General features: G+C 36.2%; 9 non-coding genes across 9 annotated transcripts; all 9 read left to right on the top strand.

Annotated features, from left to right (window-relative positions):
- The first annotated feature begins 6644 nt into the window (after positions 1-6644).
- Positions 6645-6718, top strand: TRNAI-AAU (transfer RNA isoleucine (anticodon AAU)). Its single transcript has one exon. It is a non-coding gene; the product is annotated as a tRNA-Ile (tRNA).
- A 1583-nt stretch (positions 6719-8301) lies between these two features.
- TRNAI-AAU (transfer RNA isoleucine (anticodon AAU)) lies at positions 8302-8375 on the top strand. Its single transcript has one exon. It is a non-coding gene; the product is annotated as a tRNA-Ile (tRNA).
- Positions 8376-10327: 1952 nt separating this feature from the next.
- TRNAI-AAU (transfer RNA isoleucine (anticodon AAU)) lies at positions 10328-10401 on the top strand. The gene has a single exon. It is a non-coding gene; the product is annotated as a tRNA-Ile (tRNA).
- A 3242-nt stretch (positions 10402-13643) lies between these two features.
- On the top strand, positions 13644-13717 carry TRNAI-AAU (transfer RNA isoleucine (anticodon AAU)). The gene has a single exon. It is a non-coding gene; the product is annotated as a tRNA-Ile (tRNA).
- A 1588-nt stretch (positions 13718-15305) lies between these two features.
- Positions 15306-15379, top strand: TRNAI-AAU (transfer RNA isoleucine (anticodon AAU)). The gene has a single exon. It is a non-coding gene; the product is annotated as a tRNA-Ile (tRNA).
- Positions 15380-16967: 1588 nt separating this feature from the next.
- On the top strand, positions 16968-17041 carry TRNAI-AAU (transfer RNA isoleucine (anticodon AAU)). Its single transcript has one exon. It is a non-coding gene; the product is annotated as a tRNA-Ile (tRNA).
- A 1587-nt stretch (positions 17042-18628) lies between these two features.
- TRNAI-AAU (transfer RNA isoleucine (anticodon AAU)) lies at positions 18629-18702 on the top strand. The gene has a single exon. It is a non-coding gene; the product is annotated as a tRNA-Ile (tRNA).
- Positions 18703-20289: 1587 nt separating this feature from the next.
- Positions 20290-20363, top strand: TRNAI-AAU (transfer RNA isoleucine (anticodon AAU)). The gene has a single exon. It is a non-coding gene; the product is annotated as a tRNA-Ile (tRNA).
- A 1588-nt stretch (positions 20364-21951) lies between these two features.
- TRNAI-AAU (transfer RNA isoleucine (anticodon AAU)) lies at positions 21952-22025 on the top strand. The gene has a single exon. It is a non-coding gene; the product is annotated as a tRNA-Ile (tRNA).
- Positions 22026-23464: the final 1439 nt, after the last annotated feature.

Raw genomic sequence — 23464 nt, 5'->3', positions numbered from 1 at the left:
CGGCTCAGGCGGGACAGACACCACCGCCGGAGCCCGTGCACCCCCCCCCCCCCCCCCCCAGCGCTGCAATTAACCCACCCGTACCCTCCAATACTGTCTCGGGGCACCTTCACGCTGCAAGCGCAGGCGGGGCAAGCTGCGTACAGCCAACCGCAATACGCAGTGACGCTACAGCTGGGGTGGGGGCAGCAGCCCACAGCGCTCCCCCCCCCCCCCCCCCCGGGTGGCAGGCAGGCCTGCACCTTCCCCCGGCCCATTACCCGTCAGGTACTGTGTTGGCTCACTGGGTTAATAGCTGGGACTATTCTGAATAGTGATGTGGATTCCCTGGTTCAATACCCACTGTTGCCTTTCTTCCAGCCCACAGCAGCAAGACAGCACGCTTAAATATTAATTATTTATTTCCATAAATTTCCCCCTTTTCTGTCATGTTACTTTGTAATATGGTACTTTTCCCTTTCACTTACTGTACTTACTTACAGATGATCAGACTACTCGTCTCGCTTCTCCTTACGGCTTAGCTTCGGGGGGAGCCCACGCGAAACTTTGCAATCTAATGATTCCTTAGGATGCACGCAGAGGGACCACCCAGATAAGTATCATGTATTTACGGGCTAGGGGTATGGCTTCTGCGCTGTGGCTTAGTGGGTTAAAGCGACTGTCCGATAAGCAGGCCTCAATGGTCAATGAACATAATGAGTGAAAAGTCCAGCACTGTCCACCAGTATAATCCCACATCTAAGCAACCCTCCCCTTCCCCGTTGCTAAGGCTTCCCTCATAAAAGCTTTGCTCTCACAGTAATACACTAGCTTCCCCCCTTCCTAATTACTGATAGCATGTCCAGCAGACGCTATCTGGCTGGGGGTTATCTTATCTCCCCTCCTCCAACAATGGTGGTGGTTCCCTTTCATCTTCTCCCCTGCACATAACCCCTCCCAGCAGGGTGACCAGTGTAAGGTATACGAGGGAGGGGGTGTAAAAATAAAAATACATAAATAAAGGAAATAAAAGGGCAGCAGGGGGCTGGGTAGAATTACAGGGTTGTGGGGGTTATGGCAGCGCATAGTGTGTAATAGTGTCATAGTAGACAGTATAACATGGGTCAGTGGTTGCATTGCAGTCAGTATTAAATTACAGCGTATAAAGTATGATAAGGTAATAAGATAATATGCGAGTGATGCAAGGATCGCAGAAGTGCAACGGCGTGTATATATTGCAGGGTAGAATAGGTACTAGCAATGCTGCTCACATCGCAAAACCTGCTTTTGAAACGGTATTTGAAACGGTTCTTAAAACGGGTCTGAGCGGTTAAACCCCTTTCACATCTCATGTTGTAACCAGTATATTACCATTTCATTAATTTTTTTTTTTTTTGGTACCTTTCACACTGAACCCGTTTCACCCATAGAAAACAGTGGTTGTCGCTATAAATGGACTTTTCTAACCACACATTATTAATAAGTATTAATTAATTAATTATTAATAAATTTGGATAGTAGTACGATGGAACCCAGCAGCTTGAAGCATTTTGCTATTGTTTTTATATATGAGGGTATTCTTGACTGTCCCAGTAATTTGTCTGCAGATTTCCTCATCCCCTCTGATCCTAAAGCAGCTCCCTCACCTCTTCATCACTCCAATGAGACATTTTATAATGGCTTTGCAGTATAAAAGTTTATAAAGCCACTCTCACATGGGTCTCCGGTGTTTTCCAAGCTGTTTCCTGGTTGTGGCTGCTGACATCACACATGGAGACAGCCTATGACCTGCTGGGGCTTGCAAATACCGTTTCAGACCCTTTCACACTGCACAGTGAAATGGGACTGAAACGGGGAGGACCCTTCTTTTACCGTTCAAAATACCTGTAGTTTGAAAGCGGTAAATTGAAGGGGACCCTTTTCACATCGCAGTTTTGACCCGTTTAGGAAGCCAGTTAAAATGGCAAAATACCGGGTACGGGCGGCAGTGTGAAAGGGGAAGTATACGAGATAAAGCAAATCAGCGATGTCATTGCCGCATGGGTATATTACAGGGTACGGGTCGTACTAGGTATACAGCGTAATGATTACTGAGGGCATGGCGGCAAGAGCATATTTCAGCATCATAGGTATACTAGCGGGCTAATATAAAGCTTAATACCGGATCGAATGGCCGGGGGGTATTTTGCACATTATAGGGGGGAATAGCGATGAATTATATAATATAAGGCAGAACAGTCATCGCATTGCCGTGAGCATGTACTATTGCATTGATAGTAGGTATATAAGAACAGTATAATACAGATCAGTGGGGGACAGTCACGCACCATAACGTTCATACTAGCAAATTTTTTCAGTATTACCCGTGGCCTTAGCTCCATTATTATTGTATTGCAGTTAGTAGGAAGGCGTCACAGGTGATTTGCAATGCCTTGCACAGTCCATACATTAGAAAAATGCATGGGTACACAGAGCATAACGAGGCAGTAACAAAAACCAAAAATAATAATAATAATAATAATAATGAATAAATAAAAATAAATAAAAAATAGACAGACCACGATTTGCATAGCGCGGTACAGCCCAGCGCTACGCAGTACAGCTTCCACTGTGCTAAACGCATGGTTTAATCCCCTGGCATTGTATTATGTGGTATATAGTTATAATGATAACCGCTTGTTATATAACCTGAGTGTCATACAAAAGGCAGGCCTGGGAGACAAAGCAAGTAGCGATAGCGATCTCAATAGAAATACCATCAAAGCGGCTTTGGGGAATACGCAGTATTATGTTCACTTAGGTAGCAGAAACGCACCATTTATGGGGCAATGGTTAGCATTACGGCCTCACAGCGCTGAGGTCATGGGTTCAATCCCAGTTCTTAATTCATATTACATTTACTAGCTATGCCTTTAAGCGCTTAATAAGTTTGTTCCAGAACCGAACGGTCATACAAAATGCAACAAGTAGCGGTAGCGATCACAGTAAAAACCCATCAAAGCTACTTTAGTGAACGTGCAATATGATGGTCACTTATGGTATCATAATAAGGTAGACAGGACAGAAGGAAAAGGAAAGCAAAAGGTCCAGGCGCAAAGCGAAGGTTTAAGGGCTGAATAATACCTCATCTCTGCATAAAGTAGGGGTCAAGGCTGCATGGGCCTTAGCGGTATACGGGATAACGTAGGACAACTATAGTCTGGCGCAAGGCATGAATATCAAGTCAGCGTAAACGCACCAGTATGTGGCAATGGGTAGTATTACGGCCTCACAGTGCGTAGGTCATGGGTTCAATCCAGTTAAGAGCATTCCTTGTGGAGTTTGTATGCACTCTCGGGGGTCTTATGTCATATGTCAGTTGCTAGGTATAGATCATAGGGCGCTATATGATGAGTATACCTAACCGGATTGAACCCGTTAGGATGTAGAATTGTTGGGTTTTTAATTTCGGCACCGTTAGGATGTAGAAATTTTTATTGGCTCCGTTAGGATGTAGAAATTGTTTTTTTTTTTTTTTTTTTAAATTGGCGGTGGAGGCATCGTCAGGCCATTTGAAAGTGTAATTATCAACTGACAAGACATGGCAGTAGTGGCACGTAAGGGGTTGCCAGCGGGCGAGGCCAAAAATCTGGCCAGGGGGAAATCAGGAGCGTACAAGGTACACTTACGTGCGGAAAAGCAAGACTAGAAGGCAGCCCGGCGTCTTTCGCGAAACCCAAGGCCTTAAGCTGCCCGCCATAAATGGGGGAATGAAGGACTTTTTCCAATTTTGCCCTCAAACAAAAAGAGGTTTTGTGGTTTTCACCTTCATATGGGTCGCGCGAAAGTTCGCACCATAGGTCCGCATACAACAGGGGGTAACGGTTATTTGTAATTCTACTTTTCAGGAGGGCAAAGGGTCTAGGGGGCAGCGATCTAGGAAAAAGCTAGGGGAGCGAGCCGATTACGGCAATTCAAGCCGGCATACAAGGGTTGAAGGGCCGGTGGCCTAATACACGGATCACATGGTCCGAGATAGTCCCAAGGGCACAGGGGGGCACGGGGTTACAAAGGGTCAGAAGAAAGGTGAACAGGGCGGTAGCCCGTCTCTTAACGGGAGAAGGCGATACGATCGCCAGGCACCCGTTGTTGAGGTTCGGAGAGGAGGGACTATTCAGGCAAGGCGGGGTACACCTGACAGAGGAAGGTTTGGCTATATTCTTGGGCAACATAGCAGAAAGCGTCAGTGGAAGGCATGAGGTAGCAGGGGGTGGCGGGCCTGGGTTCTAGGAACCAGGCTATGGCGGCAAGCAGTGCTCCTCGGCGGTCTGTAGTAGCGCAACGTCGGTTGGCCGGCACTTCCCCAGATACTCGGCGAATTTGTCGTGGCCTCAAGGGCCGACACGGTCGTCATCTTAAGGGTGGACCGGTGCTATGCCGATGAGGGGAAGTGGTACCGCTCAGCTAACTTGCGCAAGGGCGGGACTTAGGTTCCGCCCCGTTGTTTAATTGAGGAGAAATTAATATGGAGGCTGTAGCCGGGGGTATGCACTGCTTTCTCGCCACCCACTTATAGAGTACCAATTCTAATCCAATCAATAAATTTGGCTGTGACCTTTTAAATCGCAATTCAGTTGTCCGCGTGTTTATTGGGGAGAAAAGAAGGTAGGGGGGTGGACGGCGAGGCCGTTAATAAAATCAATGGACGGCTTAAAGAATTCGAGGGACAAACTAGGCCCGAGAATAAATAAGCGTCCTGGGTTTTTTAAAGAAGGAGCCTAGGGCAAGGAAGGAGAGAAAAGGGGAGGGGAGGGGAGGGGAGGGGGGGAGGGATAGAGCAGGTAGCATAGCAGCATCCTATAGGTAAGAGGGGGAGGAGAGTTACCTGGGACGTACAAAAGAGCAGGAGTGCCAGGCAGGCTCCCTCTTTCAGGCTGATCAAGGATACAAGAAGGCACCCACCCTCCCGCCCAGTTGGTAGGGCAATTTGGCCCTGGTATTTAGGAATTGAATATTTTCTAATTTCGGTGGTGGCACCGACAGGCAATCCAGAGTTTTCGCTATCACCAGGGCGAAGGTGAGGTAACTGGAATTTGAATTGAAGTTTACGTCCGGTGGTGGCAACGTCAGGCCAATTCGGTCTTTAATTATGGTCTGGCAAAAGAGGTCCAGCAGGCGCGGCAAGCAGTGCTCCTCGGCGGTCTGTAGTAGCGCAACGTCGGTTGGCCGGCACTTCCCCAGATACTCGGCGAATTTGTCGTGGCCTCAAGGGCCGACACGGTCGTCATCTTAAGGGTGGACCGGTGCTATGCCGATGAGGGGAAGTGGTACCGCTCAGCTAACTTGCGCAAGGGCGGGACTTAGGTTCCGCCCCGTTGTTTAATTGAGGAGAAATTAATATGGAGGCTGTAGCCGGGGGTATGCACTGCTTTCTCGCCACCCACTTATAGAGTACCAATTCTAATCCAATCAATAAATTTGGCTGTGACCTTTTAAATCGCAATTCAGTTGTCCGCGTGTTTATTGGGGAGAAAAGAAGGTAGGGGGGTGGACGGCGAGGCCGTTAATAAAATCAATGGACGGCTTAATGAAGATTTGCAATACTCATACATTGAATGAAAATGGAGCTTTGAACAAAAGGAAAATAAACAATGTTAGCTCCCACGAGATATGAACTCAGATTACTAGATTCAAAGTCCAAGGTGCTAACAATTACACCATGGAACCCTCACCTGAGCAATGGCATCTACTGAAGTGCACTCATCTTTTAAATGCAAAGAAAAGAAATTCAATACTTTATATATATTATTTCAAGTTTCTAATAAGCTCAGGGATGCAATAGGTATTATGTAGAATATTTGTCCAAACCCAATGATAATATATAAAAAGTAACCTATTTTTTAAAGGAGAAGATAGATACTAGAAACCTAAATGCCTAGGACCAATTTCAGTTGGAGCATCACCCCTTATGTTATCCTAGCATTGAATTGACAGTTTTTCTGTATTTCCATATTTGCATATCAGCCACTTACAATTGTTTCAAGCTTTATAACAGAGGACTGCCTTTTTTATAGACCAAGGATGAAAGTCTCTTGTGAGTTAAATCTGATAATGACATCACAATTTGTAAATTAAGCTATAGTATGATTACAGAGTGTAGACTGAAAAAAAAGTGCTTTCCTATGGATTGAAGTTTTTTTTTTTTAAGCTTTGCATTCCAAAATGGGCTAGCATTCTTTATTTCCAATGGGCACATTAAGTTACTTCCCCAATATATATTTTTTTGTGTTAAAAGTTATTCAAACACAACTTGGTAAAACATACTAAATTTAATACATAATGGATTACATCCTGGGATTATCTTTTTCAACAATCTGTAAATTTACAATTAAAAATTGTGTATTAGATTTTTTAGATTGATTTTGCTTAGATTTGCATATACTCCTTGAATAAATTGTCTATTTTTATACTATTAGTAGATGCCTTAATCTTTGTTATTATCCTATCTAATATTTATTTTTATTTTGTAATGTGGAAAGAAACTGGAGCATTTTTATGATACCCATGCTTCAAGTGACTCTATGGCTTAAGCTTTTTTTTGAAAAATGAAATGCTATAAAAACAAAATCAGATCTGTGCTTTGAGGTACATTTGCCAGTTTTGTGTTTGCTTGCAGTAACATCTGTGGCCGGTTAGCTCAGTTGGTTAGAGCGTGGTGCTAATAACGCTAAGGTCACGGGTTCGATCCCCGTATGGGCCATTTGCTTTTCTTGATGGACAAGAATGGAATAAGCTCATCCGTGGAGTGCATGAATACTTGAAAACATCATAGACACATATATCACAAAATCTCTTCAAATACATATCAGAAGCCAGTGGGAGTGTCATCCTTTGGCTGATGAAGATTTTTCTCTACATGGCTCAGTGACTTTTGTCTCAAATCAAGCAATATGGCATAACTAAGATATGCAAGGGCAAATTAATCAGTTATTATATTGCTGCTCAAACATAGAGGGCACTAGGTGTTACTAGAAGAAGAAGAAGAAGATATGTGCTCCCCTCTCATTAGTGCACACTGAAGTAAAAAAAATGGAGAATTTCTAAAGACCAGAGCACAAGTAATGGATTCTTATTGCATCTTTTCTTATTTCCAAATATTTGACATACTTCTGATTTGATAAGCTTAAAAATGAGTTTAAACAAAGGACACCACTGAAGATGATGGAATTTATATGAATTTTAAATGAAGATTTGCAATACTCATACATTGAATGAAAATGGAGCTTTGAACAAAAGGAAAATAAACAATGTTAGCTCCCACGAGATATGAACTCAGATTACTAGATTCCAAGTCCAGGGTGCTAAAAATTACACCATGGAACCCTCACCTGAGCAATGGCATCTACTGAAGTGCGCTCATCTTTTAAATGCAAAGAAAAGAAATTCAATACTTTATATATATTATTTCAAGTTTCTAATAAGCTCAGGGATGCAATAGGTATTATGTAGAATATTTGTCCAAACCCAATGATAATATATAAAAAGTAACCTATTTTTTAAAGGAGAAGATAGATACTAGAAACCTAAATGCCTAGGACCAATTTCAGTTGGAGCATCACCCCTTATGTTATCCTAGCATTGAATTGACAGTTTTTCTGTATTTCCATATTTGCATATCAGCCACTTACAATTGTTTCAAGCTTTATAACAGAGGACTGCCTTTTTTATAGACCAAGGATGAAAGTCTCTTGTGAGTTAAGTCTGATAATGACATCACAATTTGTAAATTAAGCTATAGTATGATTACAGAGTGTAGACTGAATAAAAAGTGCTTTCCTATGGATTGAAGTTTTTATTTTCTTAAGCTTTGCATTCCAAAATGGGCTAGCATTGTTTATTTCCAATGGACACATTAAGTTACTTCCCCAATATATATTTTTTTGTGTTAAAAGTTATTCAAACACAACTTGGTAAAACATACTAAATTTAATACATAATGGATTACATCCTGGGATTATCTTTTTCAACAATCTGTAAATTTACAATTAAAAATTGTGTATTAGATTTTTTAGATTGATTTTGCTTAGATTTGCATATACTCCTTGAATAAATTGTCTATTTTTATACTATTAGTAGATGCCTTAATCTTTGTTATTATCCTATCTAATATTTATTTTTATTTTGTAATGTGGAAAGAAACTGGAGCATTTTTATGATACCCATGCTTCAAGTGACTCTATGGCTTAAGCTTTTTTTTGAAAAATGAAATGCTATAAAAACAAAATCAGATCTGTGCTTTGAGGTACATTTGCCAGTTTTGTGTTTGCTGGCAGTAATATCTGTGGCCGGTTAGCTCAGTTAGTAAGAGCGTGGTGCTAATAACGCCAAGGTCATGGGTTCGATCCCCGTATGGGCCATTTGCTTTTCTTGATGGACAAGAATGGAATAAGCTCATCGGTGGAGTGCATGAACACTTGAAAACATCATAGACACATATATCACAAAATCTCTTCAAATACATATCAGAAGCCAGTGGGAGTGTCATCCTTTGGCTGATGAAGATTTTTCTCTACATGGCTCAGTGACTTTTGTCTCAAATCAAGCAATATGGCATAACTAAGATATGCAAGGGCAAATTAATCAGTTATTATATTGCTGCTCAAACATAGAGGGCACTAGGTGTTACTAGAAGAAGAAGAAGAAGATATGTGCTCCCCTCTCATTAGTGCACACTGAAGTAAAAAAATGGAGAATTTCTAAAGACCAGAGCACAAGTAATGGATTCTTATTGCATCTTTTCTTATTTCCAAATATTTGACATACTTCTGATTTGATAAGCTTAAAAATGAGTTTAAACAAAGGACACCACTGAAGATGATGGAATTGCAGTGATATCTGTGGACGGTTAGCTCAGTTGGTTAGAGCGATTTTTCTCTACATGGCTCAGTGACTTTTGTCTCAAATCAAGCAATATGGCATAAGTAAGATATGCAAGGGCAAATTAAACAGTTATATTGCTGCTCAAACATAGAGGGCACTAGGTGTTACTAGAAGAAGAAGAAGATATGTGCTCCCCTCTCATTAGTGCACACTGAAGTAAAAGAAAATGGAGAATTTCTAAAGAGCAGAGCACAAGTAATGGATCTCTGCATTCTTATTGCATCTTTTCTTATTTCCAAATATTTGAAATACTTCTGATTTGATAAGTTTAAAAATGAGTTTAAACAAAGGACACCACTGAAGATGATGGAATTTATATGAATTTTAAATGAAGATTTGCAATACTCATACATTGAATGAAAATGGAGCTTTGAACAAAAGGAAAATAAACAATGTTAGCTCCCACGAGATATGAACTCAGATTACTAGATTCAAAGTCAAGGTTGCTAACAATTACACCATGGAACACTCACCTGAGCAATGGCATCTACTGAAGTGCGCTCATCTTTTAAATGCAAAGAAAAGAAATTCAATACTTTATATATATTATTTCAAGTTTCTAATAAGCTCAGGGATGCAATAGGTATTATGTAGAATATTTGTCCAAACCCAATGATAATATATAAAAAGTAACCTATTTTTTAAAGGAGAAGATAGATACTAGAAACCTAAATGCCTAGGACCAATTTCAGTTGGAGCATCACCCCTTATGTTATCCTAGCATTGAATTGACTGTTTTTCTGTATTTCCATATTTGCATATCAGCCATTTACAATTGTTTCAAGCTTTATAACAGATGATTGCCTTTTTTATAGACCAAGGATGAAAGTCTCTTGTGAGTTAAGTCTGATAATGACATCACAATTTGTAAATTAAGCTATAGTATGATTACAGAGTGTAGACTGAATAAAAAGTGCTTTCCTATGGATTGAAGTTTGTATTTTCTTAAGCTTTGCATTCCAAAATGGGCTAGCATTATTTATTTCCAATGGGCACATTAAGCTTCTTCCCCAATATATATTTTTTTGTGTTAAAAGTTATTCATACACAACTTGGTAAAACATACTAAATTTAATACATAATGGATTACATCCTGGGAATATCTTTTTCAACAATCTGTAAATTTACAATTAAAAATTGTGCATTAGATTTTTCAGATTGATTTTGCTTAGATTTGCATATACTCCTAGTCTAAATTGTCTATTTTTATACTATTACTAGATGCCTTAATCTTTGTAATTATCCTCTCTAATATTTATTTTTATTTTGTAATGTGGAAAGAAACTGGAGCATTTTTATGATACCCATGCTTCAAGTGACTCTATGGCTTAAGCTTTTTTTTTGAAAAATGAAATGCTATAAAAACAAAATATGATCTGTGCTTTGAGATATATTTGCCAGTTTTGTGTGTGCTTGCAGTAATATCTGTGGCCGGTTAGCGCAGTTGGTTAGAGCGTGGTGCTAATAACGCCAAGGTCACGGGTTCGATCCCCGTATGGGCTATTTGCTTTTCTTGATGGACAAGAATGGAATAAGCTCATCGGTGGAGTGCATGAATACTTGAAAACATCATAGACACATATATCACAAAATCTCTTCAAATACATATCAGAAGACAGTGGGAGTGTCATCCTTTGGCTGATGAAGATTTTTCTCTACGTGGCTCAGTGACTTTTGTCTCAAATCAAGCAATATGGCATAACTAAGATATGCAAGGGCAAATTAATCAGTTATTATATTGCTGCTCAAACATAGAGGGCACTAGGTGTTACTAGAAGAAGAAGAAGATATGTGCTCCCCTCTCATTAGTGCACACTGAAGTAAAAAAAAATGGAGAATTTCTAAAGACCAGAGCACAAGTAATGGATCTCTGCATTCTTATTGCATCTTTTCTTATTTCCAAATATTTGACATACTTCTGATTTGATAAGTTTAAAAATGAGTTTAAACAAAGGACACCACTGAAGATGATGGCATTTATATGAATTTTAAATGAAGATTTGCAATACTCGTACATTGAATGAAAATGGAGCTTTGAACAAAAGGAAAATAAACAATGTTAGCTCCCATGAGATATGAACTCAGATTACTAGATTCAAAGTCCAGGGTGCTAGCAATTACACCATGGAACCCTCACCTGAGCAACGGCATAAACTGAAGTGCGCTAATCTTTTAAATGCAAAGAAAAGAAATTCAATACTTTATATATATTATTTCAAGTTTCTAATAAGCTCAGGGATGCAATAGGTATTATGTAGAATATTTGTCCAAACCCAATGATAATATATAAAAAGTAACCTATTTTTTAAAGGAGAAGATAGATACTAGAAACCTAAATGCCTAGGACCAATTTCAGTTGGAGCATCACCCCTTATGTTATCCTAGCATTGAATTGACAGTTTTTCAGTATTTCCATATTTGCATATCAGCCACTTACAATTGTTTCAAGCTTTATAACAGAGGACTGCCTTTTTTATAGACCAAGGATGAAAGTCTCTTGTGAGTTAAGTCTGATAATGACATCACAATTTGTAAATTAAGCTATAGTATGATTACAGAGTGTAGACTGAATAAAAAGTGCTTTCCTATGGATTGAAGTTTGTATTTTCTTAAGCTTTGCATTCCAAAATGGGCTAGCATTCTTTATTTCCAATGGGCACATTAAGTTACTTCCCCAATATATATTTTTTTGTGTTAAAAGTTATTCAAACACAACTTGGTAAAACATACTAAATTTAATACATAATGGATTACATCCTGGGATTATCTTTTTCAACAATCTGTAAATTTACAATTAAAAATTGTGTATTAGTTTATTTAGATTGATTTTGCTTAGATTTGCATATACTCCTTGAATAAATTGTCTATTTTTATACTATTAGTAGATGCCTTAATCTTTGTTATTATCCTATCTAATATTTATTTTTATTTTGTAATGTGGAAAGAAACTGGAGCATTTTTATGATACCCATGCTTCAAGTGACTCTATGGCTTAAGCTTTTTTTTGAAAAATGAAATGCTATAAAAACAAAATCAGATCTGTGCTTTGAGGTACATTTGCCAGTTTTGTGTTTGCTTGCAGTAACATCTGTGGCAGGTTAGCTCAGTCGGTTAGAGCGTGATGCTAATAACGCCAAGGTCTCGGGTTCGATCCCCGTATGGGCCATTTGCTTTTCTTGATGGACAAGAATGGAATAAGCTCATCCGTGGAGTGCATGAATACTTGAAAACATCATAGACACATATATCACAAAATCTCTTCAAATACATATCAGAAGCCAGTGGGAGTGTCATCCTTTGGCTGATGAAGATTTTTCTCTACATGGCTCAGTGACTTTTGTCTCAAATCAAGCAATATGGCATAACTAAGATATGCAAGGGCAAATTAATCAGTTATTATATTGCTGCTCAAACATAGAGGGCACTAGGTGTTACTAGAAGAAGAAGAAGATATGTGCTCCCCTCTCATTAGTGCACACTGAAGTAAAAAAAATGGAGAATTTCTAAAGACCAGAGCAGAAGTAATGGATTCTTATTGCATCTTTTCTTATTTCCAAATATTTGACATACTTCTGATTTGATAAGTTTAAAAATGAGTTTAAACAAAGGACACCACTGAAGATGATGGAATTTATATGAATTTTAAATGAAGATTTGCAATACTCATACATTGAATGAAAATGGAGCTTTGAACAAAAGGAAAATAAACAATGTTAGCTCCCACGAGATATGAACTCAGATTACTAGATTCCAAGTCCAGGGTGCTAACAATTACACCATGGAACCCTCACCTGAGCAATGGCATCTACTGAAGTGCGCTCATCTTTTAAATGCAAAGAAAAGAAATTCAATACTTTATATATATTATTTCAAGTTTCAAATAAGCTCAGGGATGCAGTAGGTATTATGTAGAATATTTGTCCAAACCCAATGATAATATATAAAAAGTAACCTATTTTTTAAAGGAGAAGATAGATACTAGAAACCTAAATGCCTAGGACCAATTTCAGTTGGAGCATCACCCCTTATGTTATCCTAGCATTGAATTGACAGTTTTTCTGTATTTCCATATTTGCATATCAGCCACTTACAATTGTTTCAAGCTTTATAACAGAGGACTGCCTTTTTTATAGACCAAGGATGAAAGTCTCTTGTGAGTTAAGTCTGATAATGACATCACAATTTGTAAATTAAGCTATAGTATGAATACAGAGTGTAGACTGAATAAAAAGTGCTTTCCTATGGATTGAAGTTTGTATTTTCTTAAGCTTTGCATTCCAAAATGGGCTAGCATTCTTTATTTCCAATAGGCACATTAAGCTACTTCCCCAATATTTATTTTTTTGTGTTAAAAGTTATTCATACACAACTTGGTAAAACATACTAAATTTAATACATAATGGATTACATCCTGGATTATCTTTTTCAACAATCTGTAAATTTACAATTAAAAATTGTGTATTAGATTTTTTAGATTGATTTTGCTTAGATTTGCATATACTCCTAGTCTAAATTGTCTATTTTTATACTATTACTAGATGCCTTAATCTTTGTTATTATCCTATCTAATATTTATTTTTATTTTGTAATGTGGAAAGAAACTGGAGCATTTTTATGATACCCATGCTTCAAGTGACTCTATGGCTTAAGCTTTTTTTTGAAAAATGAAATGCTATAAAAACAAAATATGATCTGTGCTTTGAGATATATTTGCCAGTTTTGTGTTTGCTTGCAGTAATATCTGTGGCCGGTTAGCTCAGTTGGTTAGAGCGTGGTGCTAATATCGCCAGGGTCACGGGTTCGATCCCCATATGGGCCATTTGCTTTTCTTGATGGACAAGAATGGAATAAGCTCATCGGTGGAGTGCATGAATACTTGAAAACATCATAGACACATATATCACAAAATCTCTTCAAATACATATCAGAAGCCAGTGGGAGTGTCATCCTTTGGCTGATGAAGATTTTTCTCTACATGGCTCAGTGACTTTTGTCTCAAATCAAGCAATATGGCATAACTAAGATATGCAAGGGCAAATTAATTAGTTATTATATTGCTGCTCAAACATAGAGGGCACTAGGTGTTACTAGAAGAAGAAGAAGATATGTGCTCCCCTCTCATTAGTGCACACTGAAGTAAAAAAAAATGGAGAATTTCTAAAGACCAGAGCACAAGTAATGGATCTCTGCATTCTTATTGCATCTTTTCTTATTTCCAAATATTTGACATACTTCTGATTTGATAAGTTTAAAAATGAGTTTAAACAAAGGACACCACTGAAGATGATGGAATTTATATGAATTTTAAATGAAGATTTGCAATACTCATACATTGAATGAAAATGGAGCTTTGAACAAAAGGAAAATAAACAATGTTAGCTCCCACGAGATATGAACTCAGATTACTAGATTCAAAGTCCAGGGTGCTAACAATTACACCATGGAACCCTCACCTGAGCAATGGCATCTACTGAAGTGTGCTCATCTTTTAAATGCAAAGAAAAGAAATTCAATACTTTATATATATTATTTCAAGTTTCTAATAAGCTCAGGGATGCAATAGGTATTATGTAGAATATTTGTCCAAACCCAATGATAATATATAAAAAGTAACCTATTTTTTAAAGGAGAAGATAGATACTAGAAACCTAAATGCCTAGGACCAATTTCAGTTGGAGCATCACCCCTTATGTTATCCTAGCATTGAATTGACAGTTTTTCAGTATTTCCATATTTGCATATCAGCCACTTACAATTGTTTCAAGCTTTATAACAGAGGACTGCCTTTTTTATAGACCAAGGATGAAAGTCTCTTTTGAGTTAAGTCTGATAATGACATCAAAATTTGTAAATTAAGCTATAGTATGATTACAGAGTGTAGACTGAATAAAAAGTGCTTTCCTATGGATTGAAGTTTGTATTTTCTTAAGCGTTGCATTCCAAAATGGGCTAGCATTCTTTATTTCCTATGGGCACATTAAGCTACTTCCCCAATATATATTTTTTTGTGTTAAAAGTTATTCATACACATCTTGGTAAAACATACTAAATTTAATACATAATGGATTACATCCTGGATTATCTTTTTCAACAATCTGTAAATTTACAATTAAAAATTGTGTATTAGATTTTTTAGATTGATTTTGCTTAGATTTGCATATACTCCTTGTTTAAATTGTCTATTTTTATACTATTAGTAGATGCCTTAATCTTTGTTATTATCCTATCTAATATTTATTTTTATTTTGTAATGTGGAAAGAAACTGGAGCATTTTTATGATACCCATGCTTCAAGTGACTCTATGGCTTAAGCTTTTTTTTGAAAAATGAAATGCTATAAAAACAAAATATGATCTGTGCTTTGAGGTACATTTGCCAGTTTTGTGTTTGCTTGCAGTGATATCTGTGGCTGGTTAGCTCAGTTGGTTAGAGCGTGGTGCTAATAACGCCAAGGTCACGGGTTCGATCCCCGTATGGGCCATTTGCTTTTCTTGATGGACAAGAATGGAATAAGCTCATCGGTGGAGTGCATGAATACTTGAAAACATCATAGACACATATATCACAAAATCTCTTCAAATACATATCAGAAGCCAGTGGGAGTGTCATCCTTTGGCTGATGAAGATTTTTCTCTACATGGCTCAGTGACTTTTGTCTCAAATCAAGCAATATGGCATAACTAAGATATGCAAGGGCAAATTAATTAGTTATTATATTGCTGCTCAAACATAGAGGGCACTAGGTGTTACTAGAAGAAGAAGAAGATATGTGCTCCCCTCTCATTAGTGCACACTGAAGTAAAAAAAAATGGAGAATTTCTAAAGACCAGAGCACAAGTAATGGATCTCTGCATTCTTATTGCATCTTTTCTTATTTCCAAATATTTGACATACTTCTGATTTGATAAGTTTAAAAATGAGTTTAAACAAAGGACACCACTGAAGATGATGGAATTTATATGAATTTTAAATGAAGATTTGCAATACTCATACATTGAATGAAAATGGAGCTTTGAACAAGAGGAAAATAAACAATGTTAGCTCCCACGAGATATGAATTCAGATTACTAGATTCAAAGTCAAGGGTGCTAACAATTACATTATGGAACCCTCACCTGAGCAATGGCATCTACTGAAGTGCGCTCATCTTTTAAATGCAAAGAAAAGAAATTCAATACTTTATATATATTATTTCAAGTTTCTAATAAGCTCAGGGATGCAATAGGTATTATGTAGAATATTTGTCCAAACCCAATGATAATATATAAAAAGTAACCTATTTTTTAAAGGAGAAGATAGATACTAGAAACCTAAATGCCTAGGACCAATTTCAGTTGGAGCATCACCCCTTATGTTATCCTAGCATTGAATTGACAGTTTTTCTGTATTTCCATATTTGCCTATCAGCCACTTACAATTGTTTCAAGCTTTATAACAGAGGACTGCCTTTTTTATAGACCAAGGATGAAAGTCTCTTGTGAGTTAAGTCTGATAATGACATCACAATTTGTAAATTAAGCTATAGTATGATTACAGAGTGTAGACTGAATAAAAAGTGCTTTCCTATGGATTGAAGTTTGTATTTTCTTAAGCTTTGCATTCCAAAATGGGCTAGCATTCTTTATTTCCAATGGGCACATTAAGCTACTTCCCCAATATATATTTTTTTGTGTTAAAAGTTATTCATACACAACTTGGTAAAACATACTAAATTTAATACATGATGGATTACATCCTGGATTATCTTTTTCAACAATCTGTAAATTTACAATTAAAAATTGTGTATTAGATTTTTTAGATTGATTTTGCTTAGATTTGCATATACTCCTTGTCTAAATTGTCTATTTTTATACTATTAGTAGATGCCTTAATCTTTGTTATTATCCTATCTAATATTTATTTTTATTTTGTAATGTGGAAAGAAACTGGAGCATTTTTATGATACCCATGCTTCAAGTGACTCTATGGCTTAAGCTTTTTTTTGAAAAATGAAATGCTATAAAAACAAAATATGATCTGTGCTTTGAGGTACATTTGCCAGTTTTGTGTTTGCTTGCAGTGATATCTGTGGCTGGTTAGCTCAGATGGTTAGAGCGTGGTGCTAATAAAGCCAAGGTCACGGGTTCGATCCCCATATGGGCCATTTGCTTTTCTTGATGGACAAGAATGGAATAAGCTCATCGGTGGAGTGCATGAATACTTGAAAACATCATAGACACATATATCACAAAATCTCTTCAAATACATATCAGAAGCCAGTGGGAGTGTCATCCTTTGGCTGATGAAGATTTTTCTCTACATGGCTCAGTAACTTTTGTCTCAAATCAAGCAATATGGCATAACTAAGATATGCAAGGGCAAATTAATCAGTTATTATATTGCTGCTCAAACATAGAGGGCACTAGGTGTTACTAGAAGAAGAAGAAGATATGTGCTCCCCTCTCATTAGTGCACACTGAAGTAAAAAAAAATGGAGAATTTCCAAAGACCAGAGCACAAGTAATGGATCTCTGCATTCTTATTGCATCTTTTCTTATTTCCAAATATTTGACATACTTCTGATTTGCTAAGTTTAAAAATGAGTTTAAACAAAGGACACCACTGAAGATGATGGAATTTATATGAATTTTAAATGAAGATTTGCAATACTCATACATTGAATGAAAATGGAGCTTTGAACAAAAGGAAAATAAACAATGTTAGCTCCCACGAGATATGAACTCAGATTACTAGATTCAAAGTCCAAGGTGCTAACAATTACACCATGGAACCCTCACCTGAGCAATGGCATCTACTGAAGTGCACTCATCTTTTAAATGCAAAGAAAAGAAATTCAATACTTTATATATATTATTTCAAGTTTCTAATAAGCTCAGGGATGCAATAGGTATTATGTAGAATATTTGTCCAAACCCAATGATAATATATAAAAAGTAACCTATTTTTTAAAGGAGAAGATAGATACTAGAAACCTAAATGCCTAGGACCAATTTCAGTTGGAGCATCACCCCTTATGTTATCCTAGCATTGAATTGACAGTTTTTCTGTATTTCCATATTTGCATATCAGCCACTTACAATTGTTTCAAGCTTTATAACAGAGGACTGCCTTTTTTATAGACCAAGGATGAAAGTCTCTTGTGAGTTAAGTCTGATAATGACATCACAATTTGTAAATTAAGCTATAGTATGATTACAGAGTGTAGACTGAATAAAAAGTGCTTTCCTATGGATTGAAGTTTGTATTTTCTTAAGCTTTGCATTCCAAAATGGGCTAGCATTCTTTATTTCCAATGGGCACATTAAGCTACTTCCCCAATATATATTTTTTGTGTTAAAAGTTATTCATACACAACTTGGTAAAACATACTAAATTTAATACATAATGGATTACATCCTGGATTATCTTTTTCAACAATCTGTAAATTTACAATTAAAAATTGTGTATTAGATTTTTTAGATTGATTTTGCTTAGATTTGCATATACTCCTTGTCTAAATTGTCTATTTTTATACTATTAGTAGATGCCTTAATCTTTGTTATTATCCTATCTAATATTTATTTTTATTTTGTAATGTGGAAAGAAACTGGAGCATTTTTATGATACCCATGCTTCAAGTGACTCTATGGATTAAGCTTTTTTTGGAAAAATGAAATGCTATAAAAACAAAATATGATCTGTGCTTTGAGGTACATTTGCCAGTTTTGTGTTTGCTTGCAGTGATATCTGTGGCTGGTTAGCTCAGTTGGTTAGAGCGTGGTGCTAATAACGCCAAGGTCACGGGTTTGATCCCAGTATGGGCTATTTGCTTTTCTTGATGGACAAGAATGGAATAAGCTCATCGGTGGAGTGCATGAATACTTGAAAACATCATAGACACATATATCACAAAATCTCTTCAAATACATATCAGAAGCCAGTGGGAGTGTCATCCTTTGGCTGATGAAGATTTTTCTCTACATGGCTCAGTGACTTTTGTCTCAAATCAAGCAATATGGCATAACTAAGATATGCAAGGGCAAATTAATCAGTTATTATATTGCTGCTCAAACATAGAGGGCACTAGGTGTTACTAGAAGAAGAAGAAGATATGTGCTCCCCTCTCATTAGTGCACACTGAAGTAAAAAAAAATGGAGAATTTCCAAAGACCAGAGCACAAGTAATGGATCTCTGCATTCTTATTGCATCTTTTCTTATTTCCAAATATTTGACATACTTCTGATTTGCTAAGTTTAAAAATGAGTTTAAACAAAGGACACCACTGAAGATGATGGAATTTATATGAATTTTAAATGAAGATTTGCAATACTCATACATTGAATGAAAATGGAGCTTTGAACAAAAGGAAAATAAACAATGTTAGCTCCCACGAGATATGAACTCAGATTACTAGATTCAAAGTCCAAGGTGCTAACAATTACACCATGGAACCCTCACCTGAGCAATGGCATCTACTGAAGTGCACTCATCTTTTAAATGCAAAGAAAAGAAATTCAATACTTTATATATATTATTTCAAGTTTCTAATAAGCTCAGGGATGCAATAGGTATTATGTAGAATATTTGTCCAAACCCAATGATAATATATAAAAAGTAACCTATTTTTTAAAGGAGAAGATAGATACTAGAAACCTAAATGCCTAGGACCAATTTCAGTTGGAGCATCACCCCTTATGTTATCCTAGCATTGAATTGACAGTTTTTCTGTATTTCCATATTTGCATATCAGCCACTTACAATTGTTTCAAGCTTTATAACAGAGGACTGCCTTTTTTATAGACCAAGGATGAAAGTCTCTTGTGAGTTAAGTCTGATAATGACATCACAATTTGTAAATTAAGCTATAGTATGATTACAGAGTGTAGACTGAATAAAAAGTGCTTTCCTATGGATTGAAGTTTGTATTTTCTTAAGCTTTGCATTCCAAAATGGGCTAGCATTCTTTATTTCCAATGGGCACATTAAGCTACTTCCCCAATATATATTTTTTGTGTTAAAAGTTATTCATACACAACTTGGTAAAACATACTAAATTTAATACATAATGGATTACATCCTGGATTATCTTTTTCAACAATCTGTAAATTTACAATTAAAAATTGTGTATTAGATTTTTTAGATTGATTTTGCTTAGATTTGCATATACTCCTTGTCTAAATTGTCTATTTTTATACTATTAGTAGATGCCTTAATCTTTGTTATTATCCTATCTAATATTTATTTTTATTTTGTAATGTGGAAAGAAACTGGAGCATTTTTATGATACCCATGCTTCAAGTGACTCTATGGATTAAGCTTTTTTTGGAAAAATGAAATGCTATAAAAACAAAATATGATCTGTGCTTTGAGGTACATTTGCCAGTTTTGTGTTTGCTTGCAGTGATATCTGTGGCTGGTTAGCTCAGTTGGTTAGAGCGTGGTGCTAATAACGCCAAGGTCACGGGTTTGATCCCAGTATGGGCTATTTGCTTTTCTTGATGGACAAGAATGGAATAAGCTCATCGGTGGAGTGCATGAATACTTGAAAACATCATAGACACATATATCACAAAATCTCTTCAAATACATATCAGAAGCCAGTGGGAGTGTCATCCTTTGGCTGATGAAGATTTTTCTCTACATGGCTCAGTGACTTTTGTCTCAAATCAAGCAATATGGCATAACTAAGATATGCAAGGGCAAATTAATTAGTTATTATATTGCTGCTCAAACATAGAGGGCACTAGGTGTTACTAGAAGAAGAAGAAGATATGTGCTCCCCTCTCATTAGTGCACACTGAAGTAAAAAAAAATGGAGAATTTCTAAAGACCAGAGCACAAGTAATGGATCTCTGCATTCTTATTGCATCTTTTCTTATTTCCAAATATTTGACATACTTCTGATTTGATAAGTTTAAAAATGAGTTTAAACAAAGGACACCACTGAAGATGATGGAATTTATATGAATTTTAAATGAAGATTTGCAATACTCATACATTGAATGAAAATGGAGCTTTGAACAAAAGGAAAATAAACAATGTTAGCTCCCACGAGATATGAACTCAGATTACTAGATTCAAAGTCCAGGGTGCTAACAATTACACCATGGAACCCTCACCTGAGCAATGGCATCTACTGAAGTGCACTCATCTTTTAAATGCAAAGAAAAGAAATTCAATACTTTATATATATTATTTCAAGTTTCTAATAAGCTCAAGGATGCAATAGGTATTATGTAGAATATTTGTCCAAACCCAATGATAATATATAAAAAGTAACCTATTTTTTAAAGGAGAAGATAGATACTAGAAACCTAAATGCCTAGGACCAATTTCAGTTGGAGCATCACCCCTTATGTTATCCTAGCATTGAATTGACAGTTTTTCTGTATTTCCATATTTGCATATCAGCCACTTACAATTGTTTCAAGCTTTATAACAGAGGACTGCCTTTTTTATAGACCAAGGATGAAAGTCTCGTGTGAGTTAAGTCTGATAATGACATCACAATTTGTAAATTAAGCTATAGTATGATTACAGAGTGTAGACTGAATAAAAAGTGCTTTCCTATGGATTGAAGTTTGTATTTTCTTAAGCTTTGCATTCCAAAATGGGCTAGCATTCTTTATTTCCAATGGGCACATTAAGCTACTTCCCCAATATATATTTTTTTGTGTTAAAAGTTATTCATACACAACTTGGTAAAACATACTAAATTTAATACATGATGGATTACATCCTGGATTATCTTTTTCAACAATCTGTAAATTTACAATTAAAAATTGTGTATTAGATTTTTTAGATTGATTTTGCTTAGATTTGCATATACTCCTTGTCTAAATTGTCTATTTTTATACTATTAGTAGATGCCTTAATCTTTGTTATTATCCTATCTAATATTTATTTTTATTTTGTAATGTGGAAAGAAACTGGAGCATTTTTATGATACCCATGCTTCAAGTGACTCTATGGCTTAAGCTTTTTTTTGAAAAATGAAATGCTATAAAAACAAAATATGATCTGTGCTTTGAGGTACATTTGCCAGTTTTGTGTTTGCTTGCAGTGATATCTGTGGCTGGTTAGCTCAGTTGGTTAGAGCGTGGTGCTAATAAAGCCAAGGTCACGGGTTCGATCCCCATATGGGCCATTTGCTTTTCTTGATGGACAAGAATGGAATAAGCTCATCGGTGGAGTGCATGAATACTTGAAAACATCATAGACACATATATCACAAAATCTCTTCAAATACATATCAGAAGCCAGTGGGAGTGTCATCCTTTGGCTGATGAAGATTTTTCTCTACATGGCTCAGTGACTTTTGTCTCAAATCAAGCAATATGGCATAACTAAGATATGCAAGGGCAAATTAATCAGTTATTATATTGCTGCTCAAACATAGAGGGCACTAGGTGTTACTAGAAGAAGAAGAAGATATGTGCTCCCCTCTCATTAGTGCACACTGAAGTAAAAAAAATGGAGAATTTCCAAAGACCAGAGCACAAGTAATGGATCTCTGCATTCTTATTGCATCTTTTCTTATTTCCAAATATTTGACATACTTCTGATTTGCTAAGTTTAAAAATGAGTTTAAACAAAGGACACCACTGAAGATGATGGAATTTATATGAATTTTAAATGAAGATTTGCAATACTCATACATTGAATGAAAATGGAGCTTTGAACAAAAGGAAAATAAACAATGTTAGCTCCCACGAGATATGAACTCAGATTACTAGATTCAAAGTCCAAGGTGCTAACAATTACACCATGGAACCCTCACCTGAGCAATGGCATCTACTGAAGTGCACTCATCTTTTAAATGCAAAGAAAAGAAATTCAATACTTTATATATATTATTTCAAGTTTCTAATAAGCTCAGGGATGCAATAGGTATTATGTAGAATATTTGTCCAAACCCAATGATAATATATAAAAAGTAACCTATTTTTTAAAGGAGAAGATAGATACTAGAAACCTAAATGCCTAGGACCAATTTCAGTTGGAGCATCACCCCTTATGTTATCCTAGCATTGAATTGACAGTTTTTCTGTATTTCCATATTTGCATATCAGCCACTTACAATTGTTTCAAGCTTTATAACAGATGACTGCCTTTTTTATAGACCAAGGATGAAAGTCTCTTGTGAGTTAAGTCTGATAATGACATCACAATTTGTAAATTAAGCTATAGTATGATTACAGAGTGTAGACTGAATAAAAAGTGCTTTCCTATGGATTGAAGTTTGTATTTTCTTAAGCTTTGCATTCCAAAATGGGCTAGCATTCTTTATTTCCAATGGGCACATTAAGCTACTTCCCCAATATATATTTTTTTGTGTTAAAAGTTATTCATACACAACTTGGTAAAACATACTAAATTTAATACATAATGGATTACATCCTGGATTTTCTTTTTCAACAATCTGTAAATTTACAATTAAAAATTGTGTATTAGATTTTTTAGATTGATTTTGCTTAGATTTGCATATACTCCTTGAATAAATTGTCTATTTTTATACTATTAGTAGATGCCTTAATCTTTGTTATTATCCTATCTAATATTTATTTTTATTTTGTAATGTGGAAA

This window comes from Pseudophryne corroboree, chromosome 11 (genome assembly GCF_028390025.1).
Source record: "Pseudophryne corroboree isolate aPseCor3 chromosome 11, aPseCor3.hap2, whole genome shotgun sequence".
In the NCBI taxonomy this organism is placed as follows: Eukaryota; Metazoa; Chordata; class Amphibia; order Anura; family Myobatrachidae; genus Pseudophryne; species Pseudophryne corroboree.
The sequence above is the reverse complement of the archived record's forward strand: the minus strand, read 5'-3'. Positions and strand labels throughout refer to the sequence as shown.